The sequence below is a fragment of the Neopelma chrysocephalum genome, unplaced genomic scaffold (assembly GCF_003984885.1).
Source record: "Neopelma chrysocephalum unplaced genomic scaffold, ASM398488v2 Primary Assembly neopelma1_23, whole genome shotgun sequence".
Classification (NCBI taxonomy): Eukaryota; Metazoa; Chordata; class Aves; order Passeriformes; family Pipridae; genus Neopelma; species Neopelma chrysocephalum.
The window spans coordinates 14,863,327-14,882,509 of record NW_020897691.1 but is presented as its reverse complement, the minus strand read 5'-3'; the positions used below and the strand labels follow the sequence as shown (position 1 = coordinate 14,882,509).

The following is a 19,183-nucleotide window of genomic DNA, read 5'->3' as shown; positions in this document are numbered from 1 at the left end:
AAACTTTATACAATATTCTCTTAACACAATCATTTACCCCCTTTCACCTTCACCAACCAGTCCTATGAATCATCTCAACCAATCAACTGACCTACCAACCAAGCACTGACCAAGCCTTCACTGTGCCTTGTCCTTTATCATGGTGAGAGAAGACAACGAAGCACTATGGTTATAATATAATAAGTTTTTTCTGTAATGTTAACAGTGACCAACATACTCAAAGAGCAGTCATCTGACCAGCAATGGAAGAAAAGAACAATACACCTGCCTCATTGTACTAGGCAGGCACCAAATATCTCACAAAAGCTCACCAAATATCTCACAAAAGGAAGAGGCTTGTAACACCATTCTCCTTTGTCATTATTTAAGATTCAAGAAGTGCCATAGCAAGATGTGTGGCAATGCCCATCTAAATCTCTTGAGTTGCCCAGCTCCTCTGTCATTTAGGATTCCTGTAAGCCATAACTCTGAATATTAAGCAAAGTCTTTGCTCTTATTTTGTAACCACTCTTGCCTTGCCCTGGCACAGTGCCATTTAAGCATATTTCTTAGAAACTGTTCCCATCGTCCTAGTCTTTTTTTCTGAAAATGCTCCTTGAATAAAATGTTTTGGCTTGGAGACAGGTATGTATCTGCTCTTCCTCTGCAGTTACCCCTATTTATAACCCAGGTGTTAGCAGCTGTGTTCTTGGAGTCATCAGCCACAGCTACCTTAAATAATCTGCAGGTCTGAAAAAATATTGCTTCACTGAATTTGCTGGCAAGGGAAGACTGATGGTAGGGTGGACAGTCAACACAAGTGCTTTATTTCAGACTTGCTCCATTTTACCTGCTAATTCTTCTTTCTTATAACCTGTCTCCAGAGAGGAATAAAATGCAAATCTTTTCTTCAACAGACTGCAGATGACACTGCAATAGGAAAGAAAATTTCCTATTGTGACCAAGTACCATAATTGAATGATCTCTGGAAGTTTATTCATTTATATGAGACAAACTAATAGTTTCATTTAACTTGTAAAAGGCCAATCTAACTGATTAAAACAAATTGAAAGATCCAATAACTAGCTTCAGGTCAGCTAAATTTACAACTTCCTTTTACAAAAGCAAGTTCTACGTGCACTAAAATTTTAATTAAAACCAAATACATTTTTTAATATAAGTTAGTGATATAAAGTATTTACAACACTTAGAAAAACTGATGGGTTTATAACTTGCTGTTAAGTGATCATTTGGTGATCCTTCTCCAGGTATATCAGTTCTCTTAAAGTGCTGGCTGTTAGATATAAGTTCTATTAGAGAAATGCTTAAATAGTAGTATAAAAATGTCTGTAATAAAACCAGAAGCTCTGAATTTCATGGTACTTTAATGCTGCCTCTGAAGTAATGGAAAAGCCATTTTCCAGCACTTGCTTCAAGGACTCCACTAATAACATTTTTCACAAAGGACCTATCTTTTTTTAAATAACTTATTGTGAAGTTATTCTAAAGTATTTAAAATCATGCAATTAAATTTGATCAGAACTCCTCAGCCTTTTAATTCTGTTTAACAAAAGATTTTTTAAACTATTTTTAATGATAATTTCTATAGCAACTTGATATGCAGTTCAATAACAAAAATGGCATTACCAAGTTATTACTTTAATATCACCTATGACTCTTCTGTACTACTTACTCTGCCAGTCTATCACCATGAACTAGTTTAAAAATACATTTCTGGCTAAAGCTGAAGACTTGTTTGGTGGGCTTTAAACAAATCACTGTCATCTAACCTTTACCTCAAAAAAACATTGTGCTGTTTGATGTTTAGCAGATATTGCAAAGAAATAAGAGGGGTTTGTATAGTGACAAAATATGCTGACAGAGCTGTGTGTGAAAACACATACAAATATTCATGCTTGTCTGGAATACAGACAGAAGAAAAACAAGTATTATAATGGAAAGTGCAGCAAGATTTGTCAGCAGCAATATGCATGTCCTGATAACTCTGCATAGAGGATACAGCCCACTGCCCATCTTATCGCTGAAAGGGTCATGCTGCAACTTTGTAAGATCCTGTTCATTTTCAGCAGCCAATTAACTAAGGTAAGTTTCATTTTGGAGGCAGCAATGAAGATTATGCTGAATGAACTTAAAAAAAAAATGTAGACTAGAAATATAATTAAAGGGATTCTTCAACACATGCTGACTCTCATTTTTCAAGAGACAGCAATTTCTTTTAATTTCTAGCACTGAATACATAAATTTATTTCAAGACCAACCCATGAGGCTTGAATCTAATCAAGATTTAAAGTCTTTTGCCCTGAGGACTGTGCTCTCTCAAAAATTATTTGATGCAAAATTATTCATGAGCTACCCTAACTGCTTTCAGAGACAAGAGATTCAGACTGTATTCTGTCTTTCAGGAATTTTAACTGAAGCTTAAGGGCCTTTGGATCTTCCTCATTCAACCCACCCAGTGCATAAGTAAAGGCACCTTCAAATGTATTCTTCCAAATCAAAATTTTTTATCATTGGACATAAAGGATAAAGTTGCAGAAGCCTACGTTTGCCTGCTTCGTGCCAAGTGAGCTCTCTCCACTTGAGCTTCCATCCCTTCAGCCCACAGAGGAGTGTTTCCGTGACATAAGAAAGAAGTGCAGCTTTTCTCCTTCTCTGGGGTGCCAGCACATCAATTCCCTGCATATTTTCAGCTCCTTTAGTCTGAGAGGGTTAAAAAGGAAAATTATCCTGAAGTCTCTTGAGGTACTGAAAAGCAAGTTTCCTTTTAACTCCTCTGCTTATTTATCTGGCAGACTGAACTCCAAATAATTGCCATATAAACTGGCTGAAAAGACCCCAAAAAATAAAATCTATCCCAAGAAGAAAATAAACATCGATAAAGCATTACAGAAGTATCTTCTGATTATTTCTAAACTCTGTGTATTTGCTTCAGGTGCATTTAGTTTTATTTTTTCCTTCATATAATTCAGTAGCAAAAGTATTAAATGATATGAGCAAGTGTTCCAACTTTCAGCATGCAAAACATTTCTCCTAGTTTCCCCTAAAGTTCAGAAATCCTCAAGCATGATATCATTTCTACAGATGTAGTCAATCACATTCATAGTATTTTCAAAAATTACCTCTACCTTTAAATTAATTGAATATGCAATAATATTTATTTGTAATATGTAGATTTATCTATCTATCCATCCATCCATCTATAAATATATTTTGTTAGCCACATTTTCAATGAAGAGGTGAAACACAGGTCATGTTGTCAGTACAAGAATTACAAGAAGAACATGAGAAAAGAGCCTCCCAAAATTTTTTATGGAATCTAAATTCACATGAACTGATTAAAAAAAAAAAAGTCATAGAATTCATTAGTTTTGTCACAAGTAGAAAAACTATTGCTATTTTATTTTTTTCACGACAACGCATACTGATGTAATACAAAATCTTAATTGTTTTTTACCTGCACAGCCACTAGCAATATTAGATTCAAGTATACATGAGTTTTTAGCTTTAAAAGTAACACATATAGTCCACACAGGATACTGGTCTGAATTATGTAGGCACAGCATGGGTACCTTCAAACTTAGGGCCTTTGAGGGCTGTGTTTAGAATATGGATTTATCCTCCACATGCAATTAACTAAATTCAGATAGCATTCCTGCAAAATTCCTTACTCTCCTGGTTAATGAGAGATTAAAAACACTGAGCCTATATTTCCAACATTATCAAAGAGGAAAGCAACATATTCCTAAAGTTTTTATGCTTGTAGGCAAATGAAATACTAAGGAATTGACTGTGGACACAAAACAGATTCACATATAGATGTCAGACAGGTACAGAAAGCCAACAGACCTTCAGCATAACTATATGGTTGGAAAAGATAAGTTTGAGAACAAGCATTTCTCTGTTTCCAGCCCCAGAACCACTAGAATATCCCTTCTGCCTGGCTACGCTTCCTAAATGTTTAAACTGCTCTGGTAGATCTACAGTTTTCTCACTAATTCAGAGATAGATATTTTTGGTGCTACTAAGCTAAACAGATCTTGCAGTAATCAAGAAGTTTCTTTATCAAAATGCTACTGAGGAGTATCTGACCTTCAGGGGAAAGATCTTTTGCTACATAATAGAAAAAAACCCAAAACATATAGAAACCCTTTTATTTTAAGGTTGACATTACTAACATATTCTATTTAACATATTACCCTATGACAAGAGAAAAATTTCTTGCCATCTAAATGGTCACACTAATGGTGATGTGTTGTCTGACAATAATGACGTTTTTGAATTGGACAGAGCAAGAGCTGAACAACCGCAGTATTTCCTGCAGACAGTGGGTGTTCACATAACTCCATAGGCAGCGGTGCTGATGGTTGTTGCAAATACAATCAGTGATGTTCTGGGTTTCCTTACTTTGAGGAAACTTTAAAAGCAAGTGCTATATTAAACAATCCATGAATATTGACTGTACAAATGTTTTGACATACCATACTAACACTACAATTAGTTCCTTTAAGCCTGAACAGACAGCCTTTAGCTCCAGTCACAGAAAGGTACAGTGTTGTCAAAGCTTGCCCTTGACCTAAGCAGAAGTCACAGACTGAAAGACACAAATGCATGACACAACAGAAGAAACCAGCCAACAACAGGGAGCATACTCTGTGCCTCCCCTGGTACCCGCTGCCAAAGCACACTGCTGGCAGAGGTTTGCCTGGAGATCACAAAAATATTTCTTCCCAAGGAAGCGAGACTTTTTGACTTTTTCAAGCTACTCATATACTGAAATAACAGCGCAACACCAACCCAAATTGAAGATGCTATTAATATCTCTAAATATGCCACTTATTACTAGAACATGGGAAATGACTCATTTGACTAATAACGCTCCACTGTGGATCAGCTAACCGACACAGTATTAGCAGTACTTAAAAAGATTATTAAAATAGCCTGAATGCTTTAACATTTTTACAGCACACAGCAAGCAAAGGAAGAAGAAACTCAAATGGAACATAACCTAATCCAAAGAGACAAAATACCTGGGAGTAGCAATACATAGTAGAATTTATTTTTTCACAAACAGATCCGTGAGATGTTTTCTCTACACTCACTGCTCCCAAGCACTATCATACTACATTTAGAGCTGCTTTAGAATGTGAAGGAGGACTGAAAATTTCAAATTGTCAAGTTAACAAACAGTAGAGCTGTTAATGGAAAATTTTTAATATCATAAGGAAACCAATAATTATCAGATTTCTTAGTAAAAGATATTCCACACAAAGTTCGCATTATAATAATTGCTATTTTGAGAGAAAATTTCTGAGCAGAAAATCAGATGTCATACAATACATATTAATTATTGGAAAATACCAACAGATTTGCTAGTGTTTTCAAATATTTGCTGGAAGCTGTTTATTGACTGAAGATGCATCATTAATGCAACTGCAATTCATCATTAATAACACAAACAAAATAAACCAATCCATCTAGAAATTTAAAGCTTCATGCAATTGATTATTATTTAAGATCACTGGAAATGAAACTTCCTTTAATACAAACACATTTGAAGTAGTCTCCAGATGCATCCTGCATTTTAGTTAATTCTGTGCTATGTATAGAGAAGAAGAATCTATTTTAATGTAGATTTCTATTTTTTTCAAATCTGGTCATCAAGTTTATCCTAACTTATGATTTCTTATACCCACTCAAGAGTCATCAGGGCGTCTTGAAAAGAAATTATGATATTAAAAAAAAAAAAGATAAACCCAGAGTTTATATAACTTTTATCTGTTTTTGTTATATTTAATTTCAGAGAAAAAGCTTTAAAACTTTCAGTATGCACCATCAAAATTTAATTTCTCTTTAAAATAGAAAACAATATGCTCAATATAGACAAATTAAAGTAGGATACAGGCCATTTTGATTTTAAGACTAAACAACTGTCTTCTGTACTGTGTCTCAGGAAGAAAAAACAAAGAACCCAAAACACCATGAAAAAAGAGCCCCCAACAAAAAAAATCTCCAACCCAAACACAAGACCCAGCCATCCCCACCAAACCTTCAGTTCTTCTGTCTGATCTAAAGAAAAATAACTTTCCATTAGTGTTGAGTGCTCTGTTAACTCAGTCATCATTTGTGGATAGTCCTACAGTTTTCATTCCTGACAATGACATAAGGCAGATAATAAAATGATGTGTCACATTGGCTGCTAGCTGCATAACATATCTTTAAAATTGACCTGTTTTACTTGACTATGTATGTGAAATGCAGTTGGATATCGTTTACTTCCCCTTGGGGATCTGTAAAGATTACTAACACCCATGATTTTGTTGTGACATTTGTTTCATGTTTGGCTGTCCCTTTGAAAGCTGGAGAGATATTGCAGAAAAAAATGAGTCATGTCTTAAGGATGTTGCCATGGTGAATTTAATTGCATATTCACTGTGTGAGAAGACAGAATACTGGACAAATGAGAATGTTAACTTTCATAGTTGGTTAAACGTTTGTGTTTGACATTGTTGAGGTTCTTAGCTAAGAGTCTGGTTCCAATTTGTAGAAGTGATGTAGGTCCAAACTTCTTAGCTGTGGATCCCTGCAGGTGCTATATTTTGAACTGAACAATACCCAGAGAAGCACAATCCCAGACATCTTGGATCAGGCAAATAAAACTGTAACCCATTTGCCTCAGTTCTAGACTTCCTACTACTCATAATCCAGTTTTTTTGTGCTTTTTGCGATAAAATTATCTTTACATGAGGATAATGATATCAATACAATTTCACAGTAGTATTGGTGACAGGTTTATTAACATTTAAATGTTTGGATTGTGTAATGATAACTTAGAATACTCACAAGGATATAAATTGTTTTCTTTGAACGGGAATTGAATGACGTGCAATAAAGCAGGTATAGGAACTGTGCACTAAGAATGAACAGGAGAAGGGAAAAGAAGATTAAATAGAGACCAGGAAGAAAGTCTTCACAACAACACCTCCTAGTTCGTGAAAGCTAAATGTGATGACCTTCACAAGGCTACTTTAACGCTGCTTTTGCATATTATATTATATAATTTGGTTTATTTATGACTTATACAATGTCTATATGCACACATACATTCCCCAACAAACACATCCTCGTGTTAATATTTTTTGTGCATATTTTATTATTTCTGTTTCAGTTACACCTGGAATACTTTGTTTTATGCACCTGCCACGTAGAAGATGAACAGCAGATTACAATGCACTGTACTATCACAGCATTTAAAGCACGTTGTGGTGGTTTGAGCCGCCCCCACCACCTCCCCCAGGGGGGGCTGGAAGTGGTTGGTCCCAGGTGAGTTTCCGATCACAGACCAATCGGAGCTGTTTTTCGCCCCTGTGAAATTAGCATATTACAACAGCCAGAAGGAAGTCATTGGCAGTGTATGAGAGAGATTCAGAGCCATGAGGTGAGAGGAGAGAGGCCTGTGGGCCCCTTGCAGGGGGCCAGGCCCTCTCTCCCCCCCCGGCCAGGCTACGGGGAGCCCAGGACAGTATTGAAACTGAACCAGGTGCTTGTGGTCAAAGGCTAGGGGGCTTTCTCCCCCCCACTGCCCAGGAGAGGCGGTGGTGTGGACTGGAGAGGCCAGCCAGGGGGTTGGAGCTAGCCCCCCCTGGCAGGCCGGCACAGCATTTGGAGCCGAGCCAGAGACGGGTCGAAGGGTAGTCTGGAGCTGGAGAAGCAGCTGCGATCGTACAGAGCTGGAAGAACTCCAGGCAGAGGAGAGAGACCGAAGCAGTCTCGCTGCTACCCTCTGCCCCCCCTAATGGCGGGGGAGAGGTAGCAACCTTGAGCTGAGACTGAGCAACGGAGAGACGGGACGAAGAGCTTGAAGGAGGCCCTACACAAGGTTTGGGCAGGGGCAGCCGAAAACCGAAGGAGGAATGCAGGGGGAGGGATGCCTCCGCATGACATGTGGAAGCTGAGAAGCTGCAGCAGCTGGAGCAGAGAGAAGCCAAACTAAGCAGGCTTTTTCTGGGAAAGGACTTTTGGTGAAAACTATTCGGGGTATAAAAAAACCGAGCAAGACCCAGAAACCCTGCAACCTGGAGAGGAAAGAATGAACATCTTACTCTCTGGGAGGAACCTTCATGAACCAGGGAGAAAGGACTCAAAGCTGACTCCCTGATGAAGACCTGGTAAAGCAAATGTTCCTTTGCAGTCCAGGAGGAGACCTCAGCAGAAGCTGAGGAGCTGGGTGCAAAAGACCCCTTCCCTGATACCCCAATGACAGAGAGACTTTAACTATCGTCCGGGAGGGCTTTTCTTCTGAACTGATGGGGAGGACCCCCAGGGGTAGTAGAGATTGTATTAATACTGTGTATTTATTTGCTTTTTAGTTTCTATAGTACTTATCGTGTTAGTAATAAATTTTGATATGATTCTCCCATGCTGAGTTGTGCCTGTCTGAAAACCTCTTCTGTGTTGAGGCAAATTGTGGGGAGGGCTTGGAGATTGGATTTTTGGGGTCAAACCTCCACACACGTGTTTTTATACTACACTGCATTAGGAGTATATAGTGCAGAAGAAGTACAAATTGGTGGAGTATAAGTGTGCCTGTAAGAAGCCTTTACTGTCACCATTTTCCCTCCTTCAGCTTATCTCAAGCTGATGCTACCATTGCTGCATTCAGTTTCTCAAAGCAATCCAGACAGGACAGCTTACCACAACATCAGTTTTACTTTAATCTTTGCCTGGCCTATTTGTGACTTACTGACATGTATAATGTCAAATATGATAAAGCTGATTTTGGAAGGTGCCTCTAGGTATAACTATAATACAAAAAAATAAATCATTTTTTCTCCATTCTTGATGAGGAGAGGTCAGAGTTCTTGATAAATCCATTGGGGCTTTGCATATACGAATATCAAATCAATTCCCCTCCTTTACTACTATTGTAAAAAAAGCTTTTTTTTTATGTCTTTCCCTTTAACAACAACATCAAAGAACTAAGGAAAACAAATTTTGCATTAGGAGATTCTGTTAAAAAACATTTCACTTCAAACAAGGCACCACACAGAGCTGACAAGATGAGAGATTTAAATGCTAATTAACATAAATTTCTTTATTGAATTATAATTTCAAGAAAATGTTGTGTGACCCTTTGATTTAAATACTGTTTTCCCTTCAAACATATATTTCATTACCAAAATGGGTTCTTGGATTTATAGGCATGGATCATACATTTTGAAAGTTTGATTCTTACAGATTAGCTCATTTCCACATCTATAACCAAAGGCTGTGAGGACTGTATTAATCGCAGTATGCATATTAAAGACCAGAACTATTACAGAGTATGCAAGGCACTATCTCTATATCACATTTCTATGTGAGAAACAACTTCTTTATGCATGCTGAGTGGGCAATACAAAAAAGATACTCGTTACTCTAGAAGTCCCACCTGATGGGCAGGCAAATACGCTTCTGGACTCCAAACCTCTTCAAGAAGGCTCTACAGTAATGATAAAAGTGCATATAAGTGGCTTCTCTTTCATACAGGCACCACAGTCACCCATTTGCCTCAATGATCACACAGATGTAGAGATTTGCAAAAGCATTACAGGTTAATTCACACCTACGACATGTAAATCCTCTCTTTTAATATTCATGTGTGAAACATAGATTTCATAGGTGAATGAACTGAAGGAGAAGTGGGAGCTATGAGTGCTTCTTTCTGTACAGCTTTCCCACATGTAACAAGAAAAGAGATTTACACAAGGGAGATGAAAACTGACCTAAAACGATTTCCTGATAGGGGGCCATACACTAAGTGAGTGCTGAAGTCTCAATTAATAAGGATTATAAGGTGTGTTGTGACTGAGATGCCAAAACATCAGAAGGACACCCAGAGGACTAGCTTACCTCTTTCCTAATGAGATTTCCTTGACAAAGAAGAAATAAGATGATACAGGCAGCCTATATATAATTTATAAATTCTTGGGACCATTAGGATGTTGACATGTATTTGCTTTAAGGAGGAGTGTGTGCCTGTGGGAAAGGGAACTGTAACACATCTCTGTGGGAAGCAGGCTTAGGTGAAGTGGTTATCTCTCGACATTGCTGCCCTAACCCGAGGGCAGGCAGGCTAAGCAAGCTGCCTCGGTGGGCACCAAGTTTGTCTAAGACTTTGTGCAAAGGAGAGCTGAAGTGGTCAATGAAGTCACAATAACAATAGATGAACCAAGCCCCTAAAGAGCATAGGCACAATACAGAAAGTGAAAAACCTGCTTTCTTAGCAGGTGGAGTCCTGTTTAAGTACAGGGTCAAACAATTGGGGAAAACAAGTGGGTTTGAATCAGGATTTTGAAGGACCTTGAGGCAACTGAGAAAGCACACTAAAGGGATTCCCACTTTTGTATTTCCTGTGCAAGCTATGAAAAATTTACATTCTAATCCTATGCAACATAAACATATGTATAAATTATACCCTACTATTCAACTCTGAACAGATACAGAGAATTCAGGAGACAGAGTACAAGAGCATGTAAGTGATTTCAAGATTAGTCAGACAGCACAGTTCTCATTAAGGGAAGGCAAGAACCTGTACTCAGCAAGCATGCGAGGAGAAGGAAAGAGAAGCAAAGAAGGAGAATTCCATCCCTTCATAGGCCAGGAGAAAATTCACAGCACAACAGTGCAGTAGGTGAAGATCCAAACCAACAAACTAATGGTGTGGAGTTACTACGGGATTGAGAGAATTTCTAAACATTGAAAGCACAACAGAGTGACTCTGCCAGGAAACAGTAGCAACTGGACTAAGAAATCAAAGGCATAGTCATAACTAGCTTTCAAAACATATACAACCTTTTTTTCTGCAAGAATACTGGGCCAAATTTATATCTCAATGGCTTTCAGGAAAGGAAAACTAACAAATACAGCATAAACCAGAAACCAGAATATAAGATCCTTGTTGACCTTCCTGTGTACTAAAGTGAGTATTTAAAGTTTATGGAAGGAAGTAAATGGGGGATTTACTAGGTAAATTTCCAGTGCAGAAAATTAACTTTCAACATAAAACACTTCATATATTTCACATATACTAGGCAGCAAATTCTGAGCTGAATTACACCAGCACACCCTAGTTTGTTTATTCAGAAGCACTAGAATATCTCCCCATATTGATATTCAGAGTAAGATGCATAAAGAGTCATGGGGATTGCTGTCCCTTCCCCACTCCACTTGCCTTACCAGTTGGTATTGTTACGTGCTTGATGCTCAATATCTTTTAATCACAGAATGGCTGTTTTCTACCATGTGTAGAAGGTGTGCCTAGCTTTTTAAACTAGTGATCTGCAAAAACAATTAGAACACTGTTTACCAGATCACACAAAATACTCAAATGATACAGCATATCTATGCAAAGCACAGGCCTCAGAGGTAAAAGGATTATTTCAAATTAAACAATCATGATTCTTTCTCTGCAACTTATACACACACTACCGTGTTATGTGTTAGAATATTGAAAGCCTAGTTCAGTACTTTGGTTATAATAAGCTTTAGAACATCTCAAGGGATGCATCTGTGACTTGTTTCAAAATATTCAAGTTTTATTTTGGTGAATAATACCATGGTTTTGTCCTCTGTTTCATTAGGGGCAATGAGAAAAAAAAAAACAAGCCAAAGAAAAATTATTTGAATAAGTTAAAGCACAAAAAAATAGTTAAAGAAACAAGTCAGCTGGCATAATGCCACAGTTATTGCAGAGGACTTGTCCTTCTGAAATGATCATAGATGTCTAGACTTACAAGACCTATTATTAAGAAAAAAACAAAAGACAGGATGTGTTGGTTTAGGCTGAGGGAGAGTTAATTTCCTTCATAGCAGCTTATATGGGGCTGTGCGAGGAAAAACACTGATTTCATTATTGCTGAGCAGGGCTTAGAGAGTCAAGGCCTTTTCTGTCTCTCATTCCAGCTCACCAGTGAGTGGGCTGGGGGTGCACAAGAATTTGGGAGAGGGCACTGCTGGGACAGCTAGCTACCAAGACTAACCCAAGGGATATTTTGTACAACATAGAATCATAGAATAGTTTGGGTTGGAAGTGACCTTAAAGTTCATCTTGTTTTACCCCTCTAGTGGACACCTTCCACTAGACCAGGTTGCCTGAAGACCCATCCAACAAGGCCTGGAACACTTTCAGGGATGGGGCATCCACAACTTCTCCGGGCAACATGTGCCAGTGTTTCACTACCCTCATGGTGAAGCATTTCGTCCTCATATCTAATCTAAACCTATCCTCCTCCTTCAGTGCGAAGCCATTTGCTCTTCTTCTATCACTACATGTCCTTGTAAAAAGTCCCTCTCCATCTTTCTTTTAAGCCCCCTTTACTGGAAGGCTGCTGTAAGGTCTCCCTGGAGCCTTCTCTACTCCAGAACAAACAGCCCAAACTCTCAGCTCTTTTTCATGTGAGAGGTGTGCTAGCTCCCAGGTCACCTTTGTGCCTCTTCTCTGAGCCCACTCCAATAGGTCCATGTCTTTCTTCTGTTTGGCGCCAACAGAGTTGGATGCAGTACTCCAGGTGGGGTCTCACATGAGCAGAGTAGAGGGACAGAATCAGCTACCTCAGCCTGCTGGCCACATTTCTTTTGATACAACCCAGAATGTGGTTGGCTTTCTGGGCTGCAAATGCACATTGCCAGGTCATGTTGAGCTTCTCGTCAACCAACACCCTGAAGTCCTCCTTCTTCAAGGGACTGTAGGAGAAGGCTGAAGAAGGAAGGGGGAAGGGGGACATTTGTAGTTATGACATTTGTCTTCCCAAGTCACTGTTATCTGTGATAGAGCCCTGCTTTCCTGGAGGTGGTTGAACACCTGCTTGCTCATGGGAATCTGTGAATGAATTCCTTCCTTTGCTTCTCTTGTGTGTGTGGTATTTGCTTTACCTGTTAACTTGTGGGCTGAGATAAAGACAGTTTTGCTCATTTTTACTCTTCTGATTCTCTCCCTCCATCCCACTCAGGGGGAAGAGTGAGTGAGTGCCTGTGTTGGGCTTAGTTGCCAGCTGGGATTGAACTACAACATGGCCTTGATGCATTTAAACTATTTAACTGACTATTGAAGTGTATGCTGGAAAGGCAAAGCTGGGGTAGCAAAATCAGCTGGATTTTAAAACACATTCAGAGCCCCACCCTGCTCTCGTATTTCAGGGAAGGGAAAAAAAAATCCCAAACATCTCTGCATGGGTCTTACAGAGAGTGATTTTATGTGTTGGGGATCGCCGAGACAAATAAGCAGATAAATGCAGGCATTTATCCCATATGAAGTTAAATAGTGTGGGATTATGTTCAGTTTTCACTGAATCTCTAACAAATTTGAAGGCTAAAGTCGCCCGGTTTATCCCAGAGATCCAAAATAACAGTACTATCATTTAGTGAGCAAGAACTCAGTAACCTAGGAAATGTTCCTACCATGTGCTCATGGAGTCATACCACATTTTGATGAAATTAATGTGGAAAGCTTAGTACCACATTTTCTTTTACTTTCTAAAGCTAGTTTATATCCTCAGAGAGTATAAAGCCCAATATGCTAGCACTAAATGACAACCAAAACATCCCAGGAAGATGACTTTTTCCTCTACTACAAAGTCGTGTAGTTGACTGTCATATTACTTTCCTTGTGCCACGGAAATGGATGGTGAGAGACTGTATGTCATCGTGGATGGAAGAGACAGGTCACACTGTTAACAGTGTAAAGTGCAGCCAATGCTGCCAATTCTCAGCATCCAGGATTGTAGATGAATAAGATGGCTCAGATATGCACACATTTTTTTCCCTCTGCAGGCATACAAATCAGGTGGAAATTTCTTAGAATTACTGCAGTTTTGCTGATTCTTAAGATTGCTTTTGTGTTACTATAAAGATTATGTGGCCTGCTGAGTAGAAACACTTGCAGTTATTTTTCGAGTTTGATGGGTGTGCTTTTTTTGCTGTTTGGTTGTGGTTTTGTTGGCTTTGTTTGTTTGTTTTTTGTTTGGTTTGTTTGGTTGGTTTTTTTTTTTCAATTTAAGGAAATACAGTCAGCCATACAACAAAAGTCATTTGATTTAACCCAAAGGACAGTAAGCATAAGGAATGTATCAAGAACTTCTGCTTTCACAACTGCCAATACGAGTCAATGAACACTTTATGTGGTATTTTGCTTTCATATGTTAATTCCAGATTTACAGTTGATACCATATATTTGAAACTCAAATAAGGCATAAAAAGGTTAAAAAATACAGACTCCACTGAATAAAAGCCAACATATCTTTCTAGTTAGGCTACATGAGATAATAAAAAAAATTGACATCAAAGAAACTACCTCATTCAGGCCTTTCAAAATACTTGTCATTAAAAGATGGTTTCTTGAAACTTCAGACAGGCTAAATGTATGCCACATTTTGAGTGACAGAATTACCTTTCCAGGGTTGCAATTACAACTGTACTTAGTTGTCATGGCAACCTGGCAACATATAGATGTTGTCAGATGAAGACATCAAGGGACAGACAGTGATTTTCAAATCACCCCATGCCAAGTGTTTTTTTTCCCCAGGTATATCTCTTCTCAATTCAGAAAAAAGATTAAAAAAAATGGAAAATTAGCATTTTAAAACAATGTTTAAATAGCATTCATACTGCAATACCAATAACCCATTTCAAAGAGCTATAATAGTATTCTTAAGTGTCTGCTTTTTCTTCTTTCCCCCCCCCTTTTCTTTTTTTTCCAGTTATTTTTGTTCCCAAAATATAAAAACAACACAGGGAGTTGAAAGGCAAAGAGGTCAGGCTCAACAACAAAGGTTACCATGCTTTGGTGACTGCTGAGTCCTGCTGTTATCCTCCCCCTTTTCTTTCTGTTTTAATTGTCCTGCTATCTTGACTTGGGTACTTTCAGTCAGATGTTCTTTTTGACCTAAACTTCAATTCCTTTTGAGACAGCAAAAGGAAAAATGAATCTATACTAAAAGCCCCTGTTGAGTATGCCCCAAAGATGTGAAGTTCTGCAACTACTCCAGCTGTGATCTATTTGTAAAGGTTGAGAGAGAATCCAGAAAATATCCACTACAAAATGCAGCTTTCAGTTCTTTTCAATAGGCAGCTCGTCCTGTGGTGCTTTCCTCTATACTGCTATTTTTGTTCCTACTGACCACAGTGGCTTTGCTCTGTTTTATATTAAGGCTTATAACAAAAGTTTTCTGAGTTGGTGTTCAGTTTATTTACACAGGCTTCTCTAGCTGGGGATTGATACACCTGACACCTTTCTTATTCTACCAATCTGCCTGGTTCATTGAAGTACCCACAGTACAAAACTAGACACTAAGAATGCGAAATGGAAGCAAAAACTTGTCTAATTCATTAGTTAAGTACAGGTTGAAATTACTACACTTAATGTGCACAGATTTGTCAAAACAAATATCAACTTGCGTGAGTTTGTTTTGGTAAGTCATATTTTAAATGAACTCAAAAGGACTTTATTCTGTTATTTCTAAACACTTTCAGTAACCTGAATGACTTAAGAGAACATGTTCTCTCTTCTGCATAGGAAGAGACACTGCCTACAGCAAAGAGTTAAAAACTAAAAGGATAATGAAGTTAAATAAAATGTATACAAGTACACACTGAAAAACAATTTCTTTTAATGGGAAATTGTTAATATTTGTAACAAAAGCTTAGATTGTTCCAAGTATCTAGAAATTTCTCTATAAAATTCTCTAAAAGTAAGATACAATTTTAGCAAACTTTCTCATGAGCTTTTTCTGTCATAAATACTCTCTCTTCAGTTTGACTCCAGAAATATTTCTATAAAAGAGCATAGGATATGTTTCATGAAACAAAGTACCAAAAGAATTTACAAGAGATGTTTAAAACTTGAAAATTCTTCTTTCTAAAATTTTTTCTGCTAGGAAAAATAAAATCAGTATCTTTAACTTTCAAATGCTATTAATTTTGGATATAATTAATTAGATCAATCTTAAAACATTGAGCCCAGCTTTGACAGTAAACATTTCAGGAGAAATTATAAGATACAAACATCTACAAAGTTAACATAGTAAGTTATGGCAGTACCATTCCCAGCCTTAGCGCACACACACAAACACACACATATGTATATATACATGGAAATATTTTACATAGAGAAGGAAATGTATGCAGAATTGATTAAATCACAGAATTTTTTGGTTGGACAAGACCTCAAAGATCATGAAGTCCAATGATTAAGCAAGCAGTGCCAAGTCCACCACTAAACCATAGTCCTCGGTGCCATATCTACACATCTTTTAAGTATCTCCAGAAACAGTTACTCAACCACTTCCCTGAGCAGCCTGTTGCAATGCTTGACAACTCTTTTAGTGAAGAAACTTCTAGTTAAAAAAAAAGCACCACCAACAAAACAAAACCAAACCCAAAACCCTGTTCTGTAAAACAGCTTTTCCTCAGCCTAAACAAATCTGAGCCATTAGGTTGCTAATAGGTTGCTCCCCAAGAGAAGAAGAATCAGGCAGGTGTTACTAGATCACAGCAAATTAAGTTCTATCCAGTTATCCCAGTATGGAACCAGATATCTTTCATTTGAATTAAAGCATGCTCTGGAAGTAGCAAAAAAAAGTAATTAAGAAGTCCTTTTAGCTTATATACCACCAAGATGTCCTTCACCTGTGGGTGCTGCCCTGAATTTTAAGCTACAGGATCTTGCAGAAAACTAAAAAGGTCTTTTTTAACAAGGAAGGGACTGAAGTGAGGGACTCAGGAATTTGCAGATCCTGAGACTGAACCTTGGAAATGACACTTCTTCCCTTCCCTACCTCAGAGCTGCATACAAGACTAACTAAATGCTTTTAAAGTATATTCAAGGTGAAATGAATTTGATTATTACATATGTAATTGTTTCAGTTTTTTAGAACATGATCTTCCCACTTCCGTCATGCATCATGAACACCCACCACTGTCATCTCTTCTCTAAATATTTTGAGAGATCAAATACATTATCTTGTCAACAGGAGCTCTGAATAATTCAAGTCCCTATGTCAAGTCTAAACCTCTCTTTCAAGGCAGAGAAGGTGTTGGGATGAGCCAAACTCAAGTGTCAGAAGTATCACTTGAGGAACACTGGTGATGCAGGAAAAAGCCACAACAGAAATGAGATTTAGGAGGAGGAGATTCAAATTAGGACCCTGGCTCTTGGCAGAAGAGAGAACTGGTCTTATAACTCCATGGGCAAAAAGCACGTGTGAACTAGCAAAGGAAAAATGACATCACTTTCCTCAAAACATTTAGAATTTCAATGCCTTAATTTTCTATTAATAATTTTTCTGTATTTTTCTTCAGATTTCATTCACTTCCCCTTCCAAGCCACACTGTGGCTTTTGGAAGGCACAGAGGTCTCTGATGTGATTTACAAAGACACCTTGGCACAGGAAGTTACAAATCGTCTACATAGCCACAGAAGTATTTACAAGAAGCAGAGGAATTTACTAGGCAATATCTCAATCCATTTGTCAAAGCACCTGCAGGAGTCATTTGAAGGCAGGTGAAATAATAAACCCCAGCAAAGCAGCCACCAAGAGAGCATTCTGCTTTACTAATAGCATTTGTAGCCTTTCCTCCCATCCCCCATCTAAACATACACACTTTAACTTAGTGGCTCTTATCTCACTCTCTACTATAATAAATCAGAGGTTGTAAAGCTAGTGTAGACCAGAACAATAAGGCTGGAAATCATGACCTTTGTGTGTAGTAATTGAAAACCACAGAGAGTTCAGAGTGCAGAATGGACTTTTGGACACATCTACGCTGGGAGCTTTGAAGCCTGAAATTATCCTCTGTTATAACTCTAGGCTTACATAGCAGTGTTGTCAAATTGTAAACTGGAGGCGGGTTAAATAATTATAGTTCAAAGCCTTAGTATATAATTACAGAATCAAAAATACTACACAGATACACTATTATCTTATTTACCACAGCATTTTTTATTCTTCTCCTAGGACAGCCGATGTTAGTACCACCTGTTAGGATGTATCAGTTATAGAAGTGTACAGAGCAGCTACTGAGACTGCAGTATTTGTAAACAGCTTCAGAGAGCAGCTGTGTCTTTCCATACCAATGCTCCCACCATCACACTGTGCAGGCAGAAATAACATTGAAAGATTTAAAAAAAAATATAAAAATTAAAAAAATCCAAGTGTACATAAGGACGAGGGTACCAATCAGAGGATTTAAACCACAATTCTCTGTCACCACTTCACCCTCTCAAACTTTATTCACCAGTAAGTAGCATACGATTGCCCAGGTACAGGTTACATCACTCATCTGTAAAAAACTTGACATTGCAACTTTTATGTTTGCCACCACAAGTGAAATAGCAGCATCAGTGGCTTCTGACTGTGGTTTAACTCACTAATATATTCCCTAAGATCACAGAATTACAGAAACTATCAGGTTGGAAAAGACCTCAAAGATCATCAAGTCCAACCTATGACCAATTACCACCATGTCAACCAAGTGCCATGTCCAGACTTTCCTTAAACACCTCCAGGGACGGTGACTCCACCACCCATTCCAATAAATAATCACCCTTTCTGTGTAGAAATTCTTCCTAATGGCCAACCTAAACCTCTCCTGGTGCAGCTTAACGCTATGTCCTCTTGTCCTCTCACTAGTTGCCTAGAAGAAGAGACCAACCTCCACCTAGCTATAACCTCCTTTCAGGTGGTTGTAGAGAGTGATAAGGTCACCTCTGAGCCTCATCTTCTCCAGGCTAAACAACCCCAGCTCCCTCAGTCATTCCTCATAAGAGTTGTGCTCCAGACCCTTCACTGCCTTTGTTGCCCTCCTCTGGATTCTTCACCTTCAGATCACTCAAATTAAAATAAAACCCCACAAATGTCTTGGAAACCTCACAATTAGAAACCCACTTCCCTTTGCCTGTTACACCTCTCAGTTTAAATAGTTTGTAATGTCATTGTCTTTGAAAGAAGGGTTGCCTGACTGCAACAAGACAATTTATCACCAAAAAGATTGAATGCATTTTTATTTTTCATAATAATAAATTTCCTTCAACTGGAAAGACACTGCCTTCTTAGGCAAATGAAATGCTCCCAGGGAAGCCTTCTCTCTTCCCTTCTGTTCACCATCAGGATGTTACCTGGACATTTTTATCTGAAGCACCGCTACCTTCCCA

At 38.2% G+C, this 19,183-nt stretch overlaps 1 protein-coding gene and 1 long non-coding RNA gene across 9 annotated transcripts in view; both read right to left on the bottom strand.

Annotated features, from left to right (window-relative positions):
* SASH1 (SAM and SH3 domain containing 1) overlaps window positions 1–19,183 on the bottom strand; it is a 546,410-nt gene that overhangs the window by 267,562 nt on the left and 259,665 nt on the right. The window lies entirely within an intron of this gene.
* LOC113969735 lies at window positions 815–10,130 on the bottom strand. Its single transcript, XR_003534927.1, has 3 exons — window positions 9,889–10,130; window positions 2,544–2,700; window positions 815–909 (listed from the first exon to the last, which is right to left on the bottom strand). It is a non-coding gene; the product is annotated as an uncharacterized LOC113969735 (long non-coding RNA).